The 21,644-nt window shown below is 39.3% G+C and overlaps 1 protein-coding gene across 1 annotated transcript in view; it reads left to right on the top strand.

The window, feature by feature from the left end:
* The first annotated feature begins 2,414 nt into the window (after window positions 1–2,414).
* Rbbp8 (RB binding protein 8, endonuclease) overlaps window positions 2,415–21,644 on the top strand; it is a 110,418-nt gene continuing 91,188 nt past the window's right edge. Inside the window, exon 1 of the mRNA XM_029472024.2 lies at window positions 2,415–2,588. The gene's annotated coding sequence lies outside the window, so the exon portion shown is untranslated. The remainder of the gene's footprint in view (window positions 2,589–21,644) is intronic.

The raw sequence follows: 21,644 nt of genomic DNA on the forward strand, positions 1-21,644 counted from the left end.
TAGATAGCCCAGTCCTGGTGGTATTTTCAATAGCCACTAACCTTGCCTGACACAGTCTGGGGGTTATAAATTGGCATGGAAATTTAAAGGTTCCTGTTGGTGCACAGCACAAATTAGTTATATATGGGGTCAGTAGTTTGGTTTTATTTTTCCTTTTGGTTTTATTTTTAAGGGTTTTTTTTTTCATCATCAGTTGTCTCTGATGCAGCTTATATGAAGATAATAGTTGTTCTGTTAACTGAATACCACTCTGTAATTGCAAAAAAAAAAAAAAAAGTGGCTGTTTTGTTGGCATTCTGAATGCTTCTAAGTAAATACAATTTTTTTTATTTAAAAAAAAAAGAGGGGGGTGTTGTGAGTAGACAAAGTTTATGAAACCCAGCTTGAGGCTGGAGACAGCTCAGTAAGGTCGAGCACTTGCTATGCAAGCATGAGGAGCACGGTGCATGTCCCAGCACCATACAGAAGGCCAGGCACAGCTATGCATATATGTGTCTATGCCCCGAGCACTGTCCAGGGAGAGCAGGAAGGTAAGCTGGCCACCAGCCTAGCTCCAGGTTCAGTGAGAGGTCCCTCTCTCAATGGAATAAGACAAAAAATGATAAACAGTGCAAGGCACAATGGGGGGGGGGGAAGAGACTTTAAGAGATTTTAGAAGGAGCCCTGCTCTAAACAGTTTTCTGTGACATTTTCACTGTTCTCACGGTGCCTGCTCTCTTCCCTAGGATTCCACCTTCCTGTTATAATTATAGTCCTTACAAAGTCTGATTCACAGAATACTTACTCTTGGAGGTTTTCCTGGCATCTAGCAATGCCGTTTCTGAATAGACAGTCACTTACAACATTTATTAAGCATTTCAAAATGTCAGTCATTGTTCCAGACACTGGAGTTTGGAAAAGTAAAGTGACTTTGTGACTTTACTAATCAGGATGAGAACAGTCCTTGAAGTTGGTCATGGCAGCTCATGAAATCCCAGCACTAGGAAGCCTGAAGCAGGACTCTTATGAGTTCAAGGCCATGCAGTCTGAGAGTGAGTATCAGGGCAGTCTAAATTATTCAGTGAAATTTGTGTTCCAGAAACATACATATGTACGTATGTATGTATGTATGTACGTACGTATGTATGTATGCACACACACAGGTTATTTTTTTGCCTCGGAGAGTAGAGCACAGCTGTAATCCCCACACTTGGAATGTGGAGGCAAGAGGAATAGGGGCTTAGTCAGCCTCCTACAAAACAAAAACTAAAGCCAGCCTGGGCTACATGAGACCGGTTTTAAAAAGAGAAGTAGGAGAGTGGGGGATCAAGGGAGGAGAAGGGAGGGGAGTGCCAGGGCATGGAGTCTGAGCCTATGGGCTCTCTAACTCTGTTTTAAATAGTGCCTCAGATGGATGATGCTTACGCAGAAAAGAGAATCACTGCCTCGGTAGCAAACACTGTTACATATGCATGTGTTGTGAGTAAGAACCCACTTCATCTTGATAAAAAGGATATAAAATAAAATCTCTATCAAAATGTAGTCCCAGTGCCTCCTTCCAAACGTGCACTGGACGTGCTTAATTAACACTTTGACATCATTCCTTATCTCTCCTTAAAACTGACTTTCCCACCATTTACCTGAAATTGGCACAGTTCCTGGAACATACTAGATATCAGTAATTGGTGTTGAAATGTTTTATATCTAAAGTAAAACGTTTCTAAATTCTCTCTGTGTGGCAGCAGGCTTTCTAATTCTAGACTCCGGAATGCTGTGAATATCAGTAGAGAACAAGAAAGACAACCTAGGCAGATGTTTGGTCAACCTACACCTGTTTCTCTCCCTCTGGTAATGTTTCCTTCTAGCTCCCAGGGTAACTACCCTTGCAGGGAATAGTAAATTCATTCCTCAAAGCTAAAGCAGAAAATAAACCTAGATGGGTGAGTGGAAAGGGTCAGGCATTATGGGATTCTTCTTCAGAGTAGATAATCTTTAATTCAGAGTAGAAGCTTTAATTGGCACAGAGCCCTAGAATACATTTTGAAACACATTACCTACTTCTGAGGATAACAGACCACCTGCTTACACGTCTCTACTGGCAGAAGCTTCTAACAATGGACTCTTGCTGTACCTGGCACGTAGCTACTCCTCCCACTAGAACTGAATTATTTTGCTGGAGGCTACAACATTCTGAGTAGTTTGTTGGGAGTTGATGGGAGGTGGGACTTAGCAGAGCTGAGCCGCTGCAGCATGTTGGGCTAGCCTTTGATGCAGACTGGTTGGACAGGTTCTGGATCTACAGAAGAACCAGTTTAACTGGCCTGTTATGCCAACATATTCTGGTTTGATTCCATGTTCCACAGACGGTAGAAAACCTGCCTGGCGAGTTCAATGAAAGGCATATTAGGTTATCCATTGCACACGGTATATAGCTTAGATGCAGCTGAGCTCTGCCACATCGCAGCAGTGTCTAGCAAACTCTGGTGTGGTCCAGAGAAGTGGCAGACACTCATCTAACATCTAAGTTCATAGCGTCAAGTAAAGACAGTGGTGACCCTCTGACCAGGTACTGCTGACCAGGGACAGGCATTGTCTAAATAAATTGAAGGGTAAGTTCATATTTTTTATATCTTCCATTTTTTAAATGCATCTTTGAAAGATTAAATGATGTTTAAGAAGATATATATTTTTAAATAGCAGCATAAAATAACTGCATTATACCTTTCTGAAAAGCTGGGTGAATATTGTTTTATGAAGTTGCATCTATGTTCATTTGATTTGTTGAGATAAACTACATATTTTTCTATACTTTTTTGTAAGTTAGTTATAAGTATTGTCATTTTAAAAGCCAAGTCGAATAACTCTGCTAAATATATCTCACTTATTAATGAATCATCTTCAGCCATCTATTTCTTTGATAATATACACTATTATGTTTTACAGGCTGTTGCTACATGGTAACAATTTCATATGGTAAATCTAATTGTGAATAAAATAACACTTGTTTCTTTAAGGCAAGAGAGAAAAGGCTTTGTACTACTTGGTGATCCTAAGTACTTGAGAGGAACAATTCCCAGCAAGATTTGAGGAGTGAGGAAAACAAAGACTGTGGAATCTGGTAACTGATTAATGATTGGGCTCAAAAGCACTTGCTGAGCTGAACAGAAAGGAATGAAGACAGGTTGTGTCATGCCTGTTAGGTCTGAAACCTTTTTATGTTACAGGACCCATGATCTTCCTTTCACTTACATTCTGAAGTGGGTCTTTCACCTCTCTTTCATGAATCCAATTACCTTCTGTGCAGTTTGCCATTTAGACTGCCATAAGCAGTCTTGTAGATTTACATTAGCACAGCACATATCCTGTCAGTCACCTACGGATAGTCTGAGTGCACGCATCCTCTGGGGAGTTTATTGCAACAGCTGACATTTTGATTTATCAGGGAACTTGTAAAGCTTCAGGATTTCTGTTGAGTACTTTCCTGTCAGGAGAGCCCTGTCGGTTATCTTGACAGGAGGAGTGAACCTTTGCATTGTTCTTAGTATCTCTAGTTTATGGCTATGTTCAAACATAAAAGACCGTAACACTGCAGTATGTATGTTAATATATACTACAAACAGGGGATGCTTAGATGAGATTTCCACTTTTATAGAGAAAACCTTTAGATGTTCCTTAGTCCTGCTTCTAGACAGTTCTGCACAAGCTTTCTGGAAATTCTGTTAAACTGTAAAGCTCTGCAGCATGCTGCCATGGGAATGTGCCAATTCAGCAAAGCAAGATGACTCTTACTCGACAAAGGTAAATTTTCCAAGTCTGAGGTAATATGAGTCAAAACATTTTGAATTTTCTGAATTTTCTCTTTTCAGTTAGTTCTGGACGTACAATATGCATTCAGAGTATATCATGGTGTTTCTATATAAAGGTGTGTGCCACCATGCTATTTTGTTGCATATTGTAATTAAAAACTGTAAACTATACTGTTTAAAATTCAGGGATTTTTATGTTAATGGTTTTTGAAGAAAGCTATTAAGGAACCAAATACATGCTTTATGCAAAAATCTCTGCCTAAAATTTCAAGCCCAATTCTACATTTTGGAATAAAATTCTGTAATTTTCATTTAATTGAACTTTTACCCCAATTAGCTATTTTGGATAGCTGAAGACTGACAAAGATATTATGAATAAAAAAATGAACTAGAATATTTAGAACTTTACAGTTTATTGTATTAAAGACAAGTGGCTTTAAAAGTAACCAGAAAAATGTATTTTAGACCTTATATATTACTGATAAATGAATCCAACTAAAGCCATGAACACTATCAGAAAAAAATTTCAAATGCACATGTTCAATACTAAAGCATTACCATCTTTAAAAGCAGCTGTGTACTACTAGTCTGACTCCCATCTACATGTACAAACATGTACAAACATGTACAAACATGTACAAACATGTACAAACATGTACAAACATGCAAATTGTCTGACTCCCATCTACATGTACAAACATGTACAAACATGTACAAACATGTACAAACATGCAAATTGTCTGACTCCCATCTACATGTACAAACATGCACAAACATGTACAAACATGTACAAACATGCAAATTGTCTGACTCCCATCTACATGTACAAACATGCACAAACATGTACAAACATGTACAAACATGTACAAACATGCAAATTGTCTGACTCCCATCTACATGTACAAACATGCACAAACATGTACAAACATGTACAAACATGCAAATTTTTCTGAGATAGAGTCAGGTTTGAGACAGCCTCTTTCTATATAGCCTTGGCTATCCTGGAACGAGCGATATAGATCAAGCTAATTTCAAATTCACAGAGACCCCCCCCCCATCCCTGCCTCCCAAGTGCAGAATTAAAGGTGTGTGCTACCATGATCGACATCAACTTCTAAAATGTGTAATATCAACTCATTAGTAAAGAAATAGTGGAACAAAAATCTTATGTGTCTCTTACCCCTCAGTCAGTGTCCTTCATGGGAAGTAGGGCCTGCTCTTCTGGTCGATGTGTAATTCTTTATTTGGGAAGTCAGCCCAATCAAGGAGAGAAGAAGAAGAAGAAACAGAGAACAGCCAACAAATAGACCACACTTCTGTTTTTATTTTTTAAAAGATAAAACGTGTGTGCCTGTGTGAATATATGCCACATATATTTAGGTGCCCATGGAGGCAAGGAACTAAGTCTCAGGTGGCTGTGAACATGTGATATGAGTGAAGAAAACTAACTAGTGCTCTTAACCATCTTTCCAGTCCAAGACTGCACTTTTAAATCCATTCCCAACTTCAAACAAATAGCACTCAAAGGCCAACATATTCTTAGGAGCCATGAAATAAGCCCAGATTTTCCTGTCAGAGAACAGAAGCAAATAGCACATGTGTACCAGCTCTGACTTCCAGCTACGGGGCCTCACAGGCTGTTAATTCTTACAGTTTCAAGTTGTGTAGAGTTTCCAGTAGTTTCAAAGAAACTAAAGGCTAAAAGGCCAGGGCGGAGCTTCCAGGTCTCACCTGCCTGGATCTTGTTGTCACTTCAATGGCTGGGACAAGCAAGCCCCAAGACGTGTCCAATATATTATATTATAGGAAAAACAATATCAAACTGCTTTTTTTAGTTTATCAATAGAGTTCTAGTACTCTTTAAATCTAATATGAATTTTCTGAGCTAGTAATACAGCAATTTCAAATGGAAAGTAAGGAATTTTAGCTTTATTTTTCTTTCATGTATTCAATCCATTCACACAAAACCTGAGATGCCCTGAAACTTGACCTTCTGTGAGAAAGGCATTTTCTAATAAACGACACTTATTTCCTGAATTTGGCTGCCAGTTTTAAAGGGCCAAACAGCAGAAAAATGACCAATTAGTATGCACTCTATTCCCAGGACTAATTCAAAGACTTCATTAAAGTCACTGGTAAAATTCACATTAAAAACAAATTGACTACATCGAATTTTTAAGTAACACATCTCATTCTGCTGTAACACAAGGTTTTGAATAGCACAAGTTTGTCTGGGAGTGTTTCCAAGAGGGTCTGGTTACCAGAAGTAATTACGTATAACCTATAACCTGATGCCAGAGCTTGAGTCTGAAGAGTACATATGCATCTTCTAGTCAAGCAGACTAAAAATGGAAAAACTCCCCAAGAGTAGGCATGTGCGCCAGCTATATGGATGTCACATGTACTTATGTAACGAGTAAACTTGGTTAGAGAACCTGAAAGAGATGCCTGGCGAGGTAGTTCATGCCTGTAATCCTAGTTCAAGGGAGGTGAGGCAGAAGGACTGAGGCAAGGTGGAGGCCAACCTAAGCTATAGCATGAGAAATGATTGCAGTAAAAATCAGAAAGTGAAGGAAAGACAGGTGCAGATAAAAAAGAAATCTGGCAATCTGAAAAGGTCTATGTTTTCACTTAGTTTGAATTCTCTTAGAATAATTATGCTTGAGATTAAAAAAAAAAACTTGAGGTGTTAAAGTAGCTAATGAACTGAGTCAGTTTATTCTATTTTATTACAGAAACATTAACCATAATGTACAGCAAATAATAAGTGAGGATACACACTGCTCAGCAGAACCCAGTGATAACAGACACGTTCATAGGGAGAACACAGTCAGGTATTTATGATTACACAGTAGCAAAGGTAAACATATACAAATATCACCTTCCCTGGTCGTTTACAACCATTATTAAATAATTTCAAACAAGCAATAACTTCTGAATTTATGAATAAATTAGCTTCTCCTTTCTATATAATTTTGAAATTGGGATAATTTTTTAAATACTCGTATTAATTCTTTGAATATTGCATGTAATGTATGTTGGTTACATTCATTCCCCTTTCCCAATTCCTCCCAGATCCATTCCCACCTCCCCACCCATCCATATTATTACTATTACTACTACTATACAACCCATCATGTCCAGTTTGTGCTGCCCATATATTCTCAGAAGTAAGGCTACCCCTTAGATTGTGGTCAACCTATTGGGCTCATACCTTTGAAGAAAACAGATGACCCTCCCTTTTCCAGCAGCTCCACAGCTGGGAGTGGGAGGTACTTAGTGCTCGCCCCCCTTCTCTCTGCTTAGATTTCTAACTTAAGCATGCTATTAGAACTGCTATGAAGTCCTGTGTGCAACTGCCCTGTCCTGCCCAGAAAACACTGCTTCATTGTAGCCACCCACCACCTCTGGCTTGCACAATCTTTCTACTCCCTATTCTATGATGGTCCTTGAGCCTTGGAAAGACGGTGTGACACAGACATCCCATTTAGGGCTGTGTACTCTGCAGTCTCTTATGTTTTTCTTATTTTTTGTCATTCTTACAACAATCTCTTTGGGTTTAACAAATACTAATTTGTCTCCTTTATGTTGGGAAAATAAGAGCAGTCAAGGAACCACGTAGGTAGAGATAGGGCCAGAGCTTAAAGCCTGGTGCTAGCTGGGCGTGGTGGCACATACCTTTAATCCCAGCACTCAGGAGGCAGAGGCAGGTGGATTTCTGAGTTCGAGGTTAGCCTGGTCTACATAGTGAGTTCCAGACAGCCAGGGCTACACAGAGAAACCCTGTCTAGAAAAACCAACCCCCCACCCCCCAAAAAAAGCCTGGCTCTATCTTCCAGCTTAGAATTCTTGCTAGGAATAATAGGCATTGGCCAGCCATCTTTTATTATGGGATATGATCAGGGGTTTGTTGTTGTTTGGTTGGTTTTGGAGCACTTCCTGTTCTGATCTTTTCTGAAATTCTCAGATAAGGCTCTTGGATCTATGGCTTTGTTATTCTGACCTGTTGTTGTGGGTTTATTTTGTTTTGGCTTTAGTTTTTTTGTTGTTGTTGTCGTTTTGTTTTTTGAAACAAAGTTCTTCATACACAGCCAAAGCTAGCCTTGAACTTGCAGTCCTCCTGCATCAACACCATGCATTTGGGATTACAAATGTGAGTTTCTATGCCTAGAATAATGCATTAAATTTTCGTCCTGGTTTTGGTTTTTGAGCTAGGTTCTTATTCAGTAGTCAGACCGGCCTAGAAGTCAGAGCACTCCTCCTGCCTCAGGTTCCTAAGTGCTAGTTTATAGGTAAAGTCACTATGCCTGCCTTGATCTATTATATTAACTTTAGTACATGAGGAGCTGGAGAGAGAACTCAGTGGTTAAGAGCACTTGCTGCTCTTGCAGGGAAGTTGGGCTTAGTGCCCAGCACTGACATGGTGGCTCATAACCCTCTCTAACTCCAGCTCTTGGATCTGATGCCCCCCTCTGGCCTCTGCAGGTACCAGGCACAAACATGGTGCACAGACATATACTCAGAAAAACACTCCAACACTTAAAAATAAAATAAATAAATAAATAAATAAATCTTTAAAGTTAGTACTCGAAAGATTCTACAACACAGGAATAGAAAAGCTAGTACAAATTATTTTTGCTAATTCCATCAGAAGTTTGATTTATATTCATCTTTCAAATACACACACACATATATTTGAAAGGTGAGTAAAAGTCTATGTATAACAAAATTCCTAATAACTAAATTATTAATGCAAACATGTCTAAAAAAATAGAACCCAGTATTGTAGTGTCCACCTGCAACCCCAGCACGTGGGAGATGATGGCAGGAGGATCAGGAGTTCACAGTGTAAATTCAAGGCCAGCCTGGGCTGCATGAGTCCCTGTCTAAATCTAGGAGTTAGGGAGAGAAGCTGACGATGAATATTATCAAAATACATGTATGAATTATGAAATTTTCATAGAATAAAATATATTTTAAGTTTAAATAGAATAAGCAGGGAAAACTTTATCAAAGTACATTTCACATTTCTATAAAATTGTGAAATTTCAATAATAATGAATGAAGGTGGTTTATAATAGGTTCTTAACTCCAACATTGGCTGAAATGCCTATTTATGTTCTTCTTAATTGTGAAACTAACTAAGTTACATCAAATTTATAAGTCCTTTCTGATCAGGCATGGTAGCACATATCTATAATCCCATGAAGCTGAGGCTGGAAGATGGCATGTTCAAATTCATCCTGGACTACATAGGAAGACCCTGTCTTGAACCTAAGTGACTAAAAAAGACCTTCTAATGATATCTTATAATTTAAAGCTTTCTGAAGTAAATTGATATATTGGGGTTTTAAATTAACTTTTATGTTATACATAGAAGTTTTGGTTAAAATTGAGACATTTTGTTATTTTTTTCAAAATATTTTTTCAGTTAAGAACTTGAGTGGGGTGGGTGAATGCCTGTACGTCAGCCCTCAAGAAGCTGAGATGGAACTGGAAGTCTGAGGTCAGCCGAGAGCCAAAAGAAATTAGAGAACAGAAAACTAACAACATGATTGAATAGTTTTAAAAAGAGAACCAGCTGAAAGCTTTCATGTGGATTCTATCATTAACAACTGCATGGCCCATGAGAGGACTAACAGACAAACCCAGGAGACTTACAGACAGAGAGCTGAGTCGGGAGTCGGGTCTTCTTACCTGTTAGTTTGCACTAAGAGTTATTTAGTCTGCAACCTCTGCGGAAAGATGAGACCTGTGCCTCTTTTACCCTGGTGACTTACTTTAGGGTTCAATGAAGGAGATGTAGATATAGACAGATATACACTGCATTCAACAGGATGACAAGGAGGGCTAAACAAGTCTGAGGGAAAACTGGGCATACAACAAGGATCAGGCCAGTTAGGGCTACAAAGCTCAGAAAACCAAGCCAAACAATTACACACACACACACACACACACACATATGTGCACACACCCAAAGAGAAGTACATTTCTATATTAACATTGTTCTTTTTTGTTTTTTGCTTTTTTGTTTTTCGAGACAGGGTTTCTCTGTGTAGCCCTGGCTGTCCTGGAACTCACTCTGTAAACCAGGCTGGCCTCGAACTCAGAAATCCGCCTGCCTCTGCCTCCCAAGTGCTGGGATTAAAGGTGTGTGCCACCACGCCCGGCTATTAACGTTGTTCTTAGATTAATTTCCTACCAATATTAAATCACCTCTCAAACACAGGGTAAAACAGGTACAACTCATAGCAGTTAAGAATATTTTTTTTTAAAATCTGGGTTTTTTATTTGATTCAGGGTCTCATGTAGCTCAGCTGGTCTCAAACTCCATATATCAGAAGATAGGTTTGAACTTCTGATCCCCTACTTCACCTCCTGTGAGCTGAGATCATAGGCATATACCACAACACCAGATTCAGTGTACCATTAGGAAATCAAAACAATGCAATGTACCATTGCTTATATTACATATGCAATAGCCTACAGATAGTTAATGTTATACCTGTAGGTCTATGTGTAATATAAGCAATGTACCATTGCTTATATTACATATGCAATAGCCTACAGATAGTTTATGTTATAGCTGTTGGTCTATGTGTAGATGAGAAGGAAACACTCAAAACCACAAGGAAACATTTCTCTTCTCTTTTTAATTATTTTATATTTCAAATTCTTTAAAATTTCTGACCTGTGATTTAAGACCCAAATATATTTTTGAGTAAAAGGGAGTCCCATTAATAATTAAACTAGAACAACAGATATTAACCAGGGCTATGACTGTAAGCCAAGGCACATGGTCACCTTACACCAGAACTCTGACCATTACAGCATCAGTGTTCTAAACAGAGAAAGTCACTGAGCGTGTGCTATGTTAAAGCAGGATTTTGCTCCAGAATTTTGTACTTTTGATTATAACTAAGAAAAACTGAAAAGCACTAGCTAAAACTCAAAGTCGTTAACTAGCCTGTGGGCATGCCAATAGGGCATTTTCTTGACTGCTAATTGATGTACCCTGCCCAATATGTGCAGTTCCACTGCTGGATCCTTGGTTCTATAAAGAATGTGGCTGAGCAAGCCAGAGGAAGCAAGTCAGTAGCAGCTTCTTCAATGGTTCCTGCCTCTGCTCCTGCTTAGGTTCCTCCCTTGGCTTCCTTCAATGATGGACTGTGTTTGGGTTGTATAAACCAAATTAGATCCTTTCTTCCCTAAGATGCTTTTTGTCAGTTTTATCACAGCGAAAGAAGCAAACTAGAACAGAGATGAATATGAAATGTGTTTGTTTTTACAAGCCTATTGAGGAATGCTTAAATAAACAGACTCTAAGTGCTGGTGACTTGCTTTTGCAGCTAGCCCTTCGGAATACCTTCTGTTTCTGTAACTGTAGATAAGTATTATTCTCATTTTCTGACATGGTTGCAACACACACACACACACACACACACACACACACACACACATACACACACACACACATGCACACACACAAGACAATAAAGTATATTAATTAAAGTATAAAGACTTGTTTTTCAAGATTCCCAAAATAAACAAACCTTTTCAGTTTTATGGTCTTGGTGACTGCATTTATGCTTTTCTGGCATCTCTTTGGTAGTTAAGTCCTGAGGTTCTCCTAAGCACCAGTGTTAGAAATGAGATCTAAAGGATCTACTTAAAGTTCTTGGACTTCATAAACCTATAATGTAGTCACAGAGATGAAATATTGCCTAAATGACTACTAAATAAGTAGATGTCCAGGAAGAACTATCTGTCCTGTCCATGACACATCATTTTGAAAATAATGGATTAATAACATTCTTAAACCATTACCACATCTAAATCTAGAAATAAACTGTAAGAACCTTCTTTGTCAAGCATATCTGTATCTTAGTTCCTGAGCCGAGAAAATCATATTCTAGTAAAACTTGCCCATTACTAACATGAAATGAAGTTTCCTTCTTTTACTCCAGTACAGCTATAGCTACACATTTAACCAAACTTAAAGCTTCTAGCCAGGTATGATGATACACATCTGTAATTCAGGCTGAAAGGGAAGAATTAAAGGATAGCCTGGATTACATAGGGAGTCTAAGTCTATAAATAAATAATAAAACTTGCTGATCTAGGTTGAAAATTGGCCAAACTAAATGAGGCTATTCTTTTCTCATTGAAAGTAATGTGTAATATTTTGTGTTTATGTATTTGTAGTGCTGGTATGAAGGATAAAACCCAGGTCCTTGTGCATGCTAAGTAAACACTCTATCAATGAGCTACATTCCTTAGCTCTAGAGTTCATTTTGTTTTTTGAGAAAGGATTTGTCATGTAGCTGAGGCTAGCTGGAACTTTCTACATAGCCAGGCTAATCTCCAACTTGCAGCAATCATGCCTCGGCCCTCTAAGTACTGAGAATACAGATTTACAAGTATAAGCTACCATACCCTCATAATCTTTAATGCCTGCTATAAGTACTTACATGAATACCAAAGGCACTGTCAACAGGATTACATGAATATCTAAGGTACTATCAACATAAAAACACTGATGCTGACATGACTCATGGATGCTAAATATATCTTTTGAAGTTTGAAGTAATTATAAAATCACTAAAACTGACGGGAGCTTTGGCACTTTCTCTCTCTTTCTCTCTCTCCCCCCTCCCCCCCCCCCCCCCCGCTTTTATTGAGACAGGATCTCACTACATAACTCTGTTTTGTTTTGTTTTGTTTTGTTTTCCTGGAACTCAGTGTGTAGACCAGGCTAGCCTTGAACTCACAGAGATGCTTCTGCCTCAGCCTCCTGAGTCCCAGGATTAAAGGTGTGTGTCACTATGCCTGGGTAAACTTCATTTGGAGCAGAATCACTAATAGATGCATTGCCCACCTATAAATACCACTTACCAATAACTATAAACAATTCTTTAAAATTATTATCAAGTGCTCATTTCACTTGGTCCAAAATTTTTAGTTAATACACTTCTGTCTTAAAAGTACTACTGCTGCCGGGTGGTGGTGGTGTACGCCTTTAATCCCAGCACTTGGGAGGGAGAAGCAGGCGGATTTCTGAGTTCGAGGCCAGCCTGGTCTACAGAGTAAGTTCCAGGACAGCCAGGGCTACACAGAGAAACCCTGTCTCAAAAAAAACAAAACAAACAAACAAACAAAAAAGTACTACTGCCTTTTGTCTTGCCAATAAGTTTTGGGTTGATTTTCACAGAATGCTGACTATAAGTATGCCAGCTCCCTCCAATTTTCTAGCATTGTGTGTTTATGTTGGAGGAATTGGTGTTTTGTAAATTCCCATAATGGATTTTTGAGCCAGGAGATACAGGCTCTCACTTAGTAGTATGGAAGAGGAGGACAATATGAAGGGGAGGAGATTGAAGAAAAATGGGGAATTCCAGATGCAAATAGGGGACAATGAGATTCAGATACTGTACCCTACTCCTAGCTTCATCTTGGTTCTTTATAGGAATTAGAAAATCTCATCTGTTCCTTTAACACTAACTTGGTCATTGTATACAGTAGGCCTACATCCAAAACAGTAATCACTGAACAATGGCTGTGAGCCATGAAATGTGGCTGGGCTGAACTGAGATGAGCCATCTAGGTAAGAGACACATTAGTCTTCAAACACTTAGTTATGAAAGCAGGGGGTAGTGTCACTGGCCTAGAATTCCTGAATGTGGGAGACAGAGGCAGGAGATTTCTAGGAGTTTAAGGCTGTCCTGAGTTAGTATGAGATGCTGCCTCAAAAAGAAAGAAAAATAGAAAGGAAAGAAGGAAGGAAGGTTGGTTCTTTTTATTTATTTATTTATTTATTTATTTAGAGACAGGGTTTCTCTGTGTAGCCCTGGCTATCCTGGAACTCACTCTGTAGACCAGGCTGGCCTTGAACTCAGATATCCGCCTGCCTCTGCCTCCCGAGTGCTGGGGTTAAAGGTGTACACCACCAACGCCCAGCGGAAGGTTGGTTCTTTTTTTTCTTTTTCTTTCTTTTTTTTATTGGGTATTTATTTCATTTACATTTCCAATGCTATCCCAAAAGTCCCCCACATGCTCCCCCACCCACTCCCACTTCTTGGCCCTGTACTGAGGCATATAAAGTTTGCACGACCAATGGGCCTCTCTTTCCACTGATGGCCGACTAGGCCATCTTCTGATTCATATGCAGCTAGAGACTCGAGCTGGGGGGGGGGGGGTGCGGGGGGAGTACTGGTTAGTTCATATTGTTGTTCCACCTATAGGATTGCAGATCCCTTTAGCTCCTTGGGTACTTTCTCTAGCTCCTCCATTGGGGGCCCCAGCATCCAATAGCTGACTGTGAGCATCCACTTCTATGTTTGCTAGGCCCCGGCATAGTCTCACAAGAGACAGCTATATCTGGGTCCTTTCAGCAAAATCTTGCTAGTGTATGCAATGGTGTCAGCATTTGGAAGCTGATTATGGGATGGATCCCCGGATATGGTAGGTTCTTAATATGAAGAAAAAGAATATAAAAAACTCAGGTGGTTTTTTTTTGGTAGGTATGGCATATAAATATAAATATATATTTGTGTGTGTTTAAGATGTTTGAGTACAAGCACTGGTATGGAGTGAAAAGTTAACTTTCAGGAGTTGGTCTTTGCCTTTCTGTCTTGTTTTGCTGCTGTGTTCACCAGGCTAGCCGGTTCTTGAGCTTGTTTCTGCCTCTCATTCTCTTAAATTCTGTGATTACAGATGCATGTTACCACATCCAGAATTTATGTGGGTTCTGGGGATCAAAACTAGGTCAGCAAGCTTGCAGGACAATTATTTTTACCCATGAACCATACCCTTACCTTCTTATTACTTTTTTTTTTTTGGTTAAGATTTATTTATTTATTACATATAAGTACACTGTCGCTGTCTTCAGACACTCCAGAAGAGGGAGTCAGATCTCATTACAGATGGTTGTGAGCCACCATGTGGTTGCTGGGATTTGAACTCTGGACCTTCGGAAGAGCAGTCGGGTGCTCTTACCCACTGAGCCATCTCACCAGCCCTCTTATTACTTTTTAACTGATTACAAGTTAAGGTAATTATTCTAGGTACATTGGGTTAAATAAAATATATTGCTAATCCTATCTTTTTATTTGTTTTTATGTTTTGTTTTGTTTCTAGACAGGGTCTGGCTATGTAGCTGTCGCTAGTCTGGAACTTGCTATATAGAGAGCAGGCTAGCCTCAGACTCAGAGATCCATTTGCCTCTACCTACTAAATGCTGAAATTACAAGTGTGACTCACCATGCCCAACCACATTTTGTTATTTTTTTCAATGTGGCTACTAGAAAAAATTATTTTATATATGTGGTGTTATGAGATAGTACAATGCTAAGACTCTCTGGCAAGAATTAGGGTAATAGTTCTTGCCAGAGAACTTGAAGAAAGCATCCTCTGGTATTTCGAAGCTCACAACATTGCTGGAAAAGATAATAGCTTTAGGAAAGTAATTAAAATATGGTAGCATTAGTGCACTGATAACGATCAGTGTTGAGAACTGGATGAATGAGGAGGGCCTCTGTGGAACAGAAGACAAGTGTCAGGTCAGTTGAATGGAAGCAGCAATACCTAAACTGAGTCTTAACAAAAAAGAAGAAATGAGAGAAAATGACTGGATAAACCAAGTCAAAAGGAAGAAGGAGGTGAAGGTGTGAGGTGGAGTGAAGAGGACGAAAGTTCTGTGACACTGTGTAGAGGATCGCATTCTCACTCCAGGCTGCCAGGCAGTCAACAGGGTTTTAAAAGCAGTGATAAAGTCAGAAATACTGGGTTTAGATCTTAGGCAAATATACAGACTCCATTATAGTGGACAAGACAGCAGAGGTAAGACATGGTCTAAAGTAGGGGGAAAAAAAGTAGGAATGAAAGAAAGCCCTAAGCAAATCCTATTTAGGAGATAATATTGATAGACTTGTGTGTAGGTGACTTGTTCTGACCATGTGGGGAAGGTGTTTGGAACTTTTCAGATCGAAGGTGGTAGGATGATGATTTTAAACGATTGACCTTCCCTGGAAGAAGGGACTAAAGGATATCTGATACCAACCACTAGTGGAGACTAGTGGGGCTACTGGTAACCTAGAGCAAAGTGGAGGCAAAGAAGGTAGTGAGGAGCAGACCTGGTGGAGCTCATGCCTGTCATCCCTGCACTGGGAGATGAGGCAAGAGGCCAGCTTGGACTTTAGTGAGTTCCAGAACAGTCTGTGGTATAGTGTAAGGTGCTGTGCCAGAAAGAAAGAAAGAAAGAAAGAAAGAAAGAAAGAAAGAAAGAAAGAAAGAAAGAAAGAAAGAAAGAAAAAGAAAGAAAAGAAAGAAAAGAAAGAAAAGAAAGAAAAGAAAGAAAAGAAAGAAAAGAAAGAAAAGAAAGAAAAGAAAGAAAAGAAAGAAAAGAAAGAAAAGAAAGAAAAGAAAGAAAAGAAAGAAAAGAAAGAAAAGAAAGAAAAGAAAGAAAAGAAAGAAAAGAAAGAAAAGAAAGAAAAGAAAGAAAAGAAAGAAAAGGAAGAAAAGGAAGAAAAGGAAGAAAAGGAAGAAAAGAAAGAAAGAAAGAAAGAAAGAAAAGAAAGAAAAGAAAGAAAAGAAAGAAAGAAAAGAAAGAAGAAAAGAAGGAAAAGAAGGAAAAGAAAGAAAAGAAAGAAAGAAAGAAAGAAAGAAAGAAAGAAAGAAAGAAAGAAAGAAAGAAAGAAAGAAAGAAAGAAAGAGGGGGAGGGGGAAGGGAGGGAGAGGGAGAGGGAGAGGGAGAGGGAGAGGGAGAGGGAGAGGGAGAGGGAGAGGGAGAGGGAGAGGGAGAGGGAGAGGGGAGAGGGAGAGGGAGAGGGAGAGGGAGAGGGAGAGGGAGAGGGAGAGGGAGAGGGAGAGGGAGAGGGAGAAGGAAGGAAGGAAGGAAGGAAGGAAGGAAGGAAGGAAGGAAGGAAGGAAGGAAGGAAGAGAGGGGCAGGGAGGGAGAGAAAAAGAAAACTCCCCTTACTTAATCTGAACAAGCTTTTAGCTGGAAATTAAAATACTGAACAGAAAAAGCTTAAATAATACATGAGGGTTTGGAAGACAGCAAAGGAAATACAAGGAGCCAAACAAAGGCGACTCGAAAGATTAACCAATGCCTCCCATGAGGTTTAAAACCCTATAATTTTACTGTCCTTACTGTAATCTGACATGTGATTTTCCTCCACATTACTCAGTTATCTAGCTGTGGGAATTAAGCATACACGGTAGAATCAAGAATTTTATTTTTAAAATGGTTAGAACTACATGATTTGAAAGCTACGTGAGTCCCTAAATTCTAAAAATCCTGTAGCTGTATTGCAGGATAAAACACAAGAAATTTAAACTGATTAAATACGCACAACAAAGGATTTACCATTTTAACTATTTTATCACAGAGCTTTTAAACTGAGCATCGAATACAGCAAGTAACTCATTGAAGTATTCTGAGACAGTGCATTCACAGTCCTGACACAGCTCTATGTGTGGGTGCTAGAGACCCTAACTTTTGACAGAACCAGCCTTATTCTGCCATCACAGTACAATATACAAATACAGATGTTCCTTATCTTAAAATAGGGCCATGTTCCTACAAATCCAAGATGAATTAAAAATATTTGAAGTTACAATACATTTAACAAGGCTGAGAATGTAGCTCAGTGATAGAACACTTGCAGAGCATGAACACTTACACACACACACACACTCACACTCACTCACCAAAATAAAAATTAACAAGAATAAAGTTGACATCTGAGGTTGGCCACACAGTACCTTGTGTGGCTCTGCCTCCTCTAAGACCAACCAACCGTCTGGGAGCAGCAGCTCCATGGGGACGCCCAGAATTACAACAGAATCCTGTGGAGTTATCACTAGCCTAGGAAAAGATCAAAAGTCAGAATTCTCAAGTTTGGCTTCTAGTGAGCACATATTACTTTCACACCAGAGTAAGGGGAAAAATACATAAATATACAACATTTCTAAACCATAGGTTTTTTAGGGCGGGGGAAGAGCAGTATTATAAAGAGTTCAAAGTAACTGCTTTGTTAAGTATGCTTTCTCAGGAAATATTTGGAACTTCATAATTTATTCCTATGAAGTTCTTTAAATTCTTTCTTGAGGCAAATATCTAGGATTATGTCTCCATTTCCACAATTAAAATGAACATTATAAAATTTCATCTTCCACTAGACATTGAATTACAGGTCAGTCTGTTCAGCAGAATGAGCCTGGACTACATAGTAACCACTGCTTCAAGAACAAATGGAAACAAAAAAAGAAAAGAAAAACATAAGGAAAGATAATCTATGGTTTGTTTTGTTCTTTGTTTTTGTTGAGATAAGGTTTCATTTAGGTAGGTCTGGAATTTAAGGTGTAGCTAAAGCTGGTCTTGAACTCCCGAGGAACACTAGAACTTGAAATCTGTGCCAGCACACCTGACCTAACATTTTCAATGTATCCAAAAGTTTCCATATACAAGAAAAATGGGAGTCAATCAAGGGATGCCCAATTCATTCACCAAACAGAGTCCTGGGGAGATTAAAAGTGAACAGGGAAGCCAGGGTGATGGGGCACATCTTTAATACCAACACTTGAGAGACAGAGGCAGGTGGATCTCTCTGAGTTCAAAGTCAGCCTGGCATACAAAGTGAGTACCAGGACACTTGGAGCCATAGAGTGAGACCCTGTCTCAAAAACCCAAAAAGATAAAAAACAGACCAAAAAAATCCAAAACAAAAACAAAAAACCCAAAACACCAAACCAAGCCAAACAACAACAAAAAAAGTTTAAGAAAGAAAAAAGAAGCTAGACAGCTGGGTTAGCATAAAGAATAAAGAATATTTACTGATCTTACAGAGGACAACCTAGGTTTGGTTCTCAGCACATACATCAAGAGGCCAACAACCACCTGGAACTCCAGTTCTGGAGGATCTGAAGCCCTCTTGTGACCCCCAAGGACACCTGGCATACACACAGTGCATAGAATATTCTCGAAAGCACTCATACATACATACATACATACATACATACATACATACATACATTCTGGTTTGTTTTTTTAAGTGAACAAGTCGTGGTTACTAGCCTGAATAAACTTACATGCCTAAAGGTGAGAAAAGCTAAATAATTAAAGCTGTATATATATAAAATATGTAAGATAGGAAGAACATGGTGCTAGAAAAGGAACTAAGTATCTACTGTGATAAAATAAAAAGACGACTGGCAAAGAGGAATGGGGTTTGGTGAGAGATTCGGAACCAAAGGGACAGCAAGGTCTAGGAGCATCTACAACAGAAGGCTAGTGCAGTTGAGAACAGAAAATGAAGAAGGGCCTTGACACAGTGACAGGAAGCCCTGAAGGGATTTAAGCAGCAAAATGATATTACCAGATTCAAATTCACAGCTGTTGTGCAAAAGTGCTCTGGAAACAAGCATATCTTTAAAGGGAATTTCAATTTACCTCTTATTTTAAAAAAATGTTTTTAAATTTAACTATGTATATTCTGTTGGCCTGGAACCCAGTGATCTGCCTGTCTCTGCCTCTTGAGTGCTGGGATTAAAGGTGTGTGCCACCACACTGTTTAAAGTTTAATTTTGAAGTATTTACTTTTGTTTTTGGAGATTAAGCCTTTACTTCTATTATTCAATTATTTAAAATTACTTCTGTGTCACAGTATTTGACTCAAGAATAGTAATAATAGCTAGCTTTTATTGAGCGTGTATATATTTGAACACTATCTTAACTGGCTTTCAGTGTCAACTAGGAAGGTGTAAATAGGTGAGTGCGTGTGGAATGGAGAATAAACCAGTGGTAGTTTAGGTAAGAGATTGATAGTGCATGCCTGAAAGCTCTCTGCTTTGTAGGCAGTGTACAAACTGAGGACATGACTATGGACATGCTATGGTCAAGGGCAAGGTTTTTATTGTAGATATGAGAGAAAACAGCTACAGGCATCTTAAGAGTCCAGAGCAGAGAGAAGGTGGACTGAACACAGCCAGCAGGCTGGACATGGCCAGAGCTATTTGGGACAAAGGGGAGAACAACAGGAGATAGAGAATAGAGAAAACATAGTGAAGAAAGCAGAAGTAGAGAAAGGGGAGAAGGGAGTGAGAGATTCAAACATGAGCTTTGAAATGTACTAGGTTACTTAAGACACTGAAGGAACCTGGAGTCTAGCATGAGCTTTGATATGTAGTAGGCATCTTGGGTAGCCGTACGTCCCTTCTGCCAGAGGCAAGGGAAATGACTCCTTGTAGAAGAGTAGAACCAGCTTCACTAGTTCCTGAGGAATGCTGGTTTTATCTAACTGCCAGGAATCCTCCTATATCCAGGCTGAGCTAATTTCTGGATATTTGGACTGCCTTTTCCAGTTTGTTGATGTTTCATTTGGACCTGACAGGTAGGAATGTAAGGAATTCAAGGCCAACCTCAGCTACACGGTAAGCTTGAGGCCAACCTAGGTTGCATGTGACCTGTTTCAGCAACAAACAAACAAAGAGATCTGGTAGACTATGGGGTCAATGATGAAGGTAAAGGGATGGACTTAGATGAGTTAATAGGTATGATTGACAGGATTTGATGATAGGTTTGATAGGATATTTAAGGAAAAGTTTTCAAGGATTCTGATTTATATAAATGGGTTACATATAGAGAGGTGTTTTGTTTTCGTTTTGATTAAGGCAGGGCATGGCTATGTAGTCTAGGCTGGTGTTAGGCTTGCAGCAACTGTCCTAGTCCAGGTTCCTGGACGTCCAAAGTCTGGGATCATAGGCGTGTACCACAATAATCATAGCTTCAAAAATATCTTTTTAAAAAGATTTATTTTGTATTTATATGCATGTGTCCCGTGTGAATTTATGTGCATGCAGGTGCACTCATAATTCTGAATCTTGGAACAAATACTGCAGCAGCCCGTTGTGAATTGCCTAATGGGGGTGCTAAGAACCTGGCTCCTCCCTAAGACCATGAAGTGTTCTCTTAATGACTGAGCCATCATCTCTCCAGGATCCTTTCTTTGGAAAACTATTCTTTTTTGTTTTGTTTTCAAGACAGGGTTTCTCTGTGTAGCCCTGGCTGTCCTGGAACTCACTCTGTAAACCAGGCTGGCCTCGAACTCAGAAATCCACCTGCCTCTGCCTCCCAAGTGCTGAGATTAAAGGCATGCGCCACTACCACCAGGCTTAGAAAACTATTCTTAAATATTCGATTCAATGACAAACTGATCATAGGCTCTACCCATCTATACCCAAACTTGTTATTTCTACTAGAAACTATGTAAGTCCTATTATGCCAAATTTTAGTATGTAACTTTGTGATAGAGAGTTTGCTAGAGGAAAAATATAACCCAATTTTCATTAAGTCTTATAAAATGGAGAAGGAGCTGGAAAGATGATTCAGTAATTAAGAACACTGGCCACTCTTGCAGAGGACCAGGTTCTGTTCCCAGTGTCTACATATGGCTCACAACCATCTATTGCTCCAGTTCTAGAGGACCCAATGCCCTCTTCTGGCCTCTGTAGGTACCAGGCATGCATGTGGTACACATACACATGTAGGCAAACACCCATACACAGAAAATAATACTAAAATCCTTAAAATAAACGCAACCAGGAAATTATATAACAGTAATAAACACTAGGCAGCCTCTTAGAGCCTCCAACTTTTGTATGGCTGTGAAAAGATGAATTCCCTGGAATGTGTAATCCCAAAGAGTAAGTAAAGTATTTATCCCTTAAGATCTGAGAGGAGTAGAAAACTGCCTTCTAGGCTGGCCTCAAATTGGCCAGTCTTACCGCTGTTTTTGCCTTCTCAGAGCTGGGACGATAGGCTTGAGTCACCATGTCCAGCACTACTCAACTTTTAAAATC

Source organism: Mus caroli, unplaced genomic scaffold (genome assembly GCF_978045245.1).
Source record: "Mus caroli unplaced genomic scaffold, Mus_caroli_1 scaffold_19, whole genome shotgun sequence".
Lineage (NCBI taxonomy): Eukaryota > Metazoa > Chordata > Mammalia > Rodentia > Muridae > Mus > Mus caroli.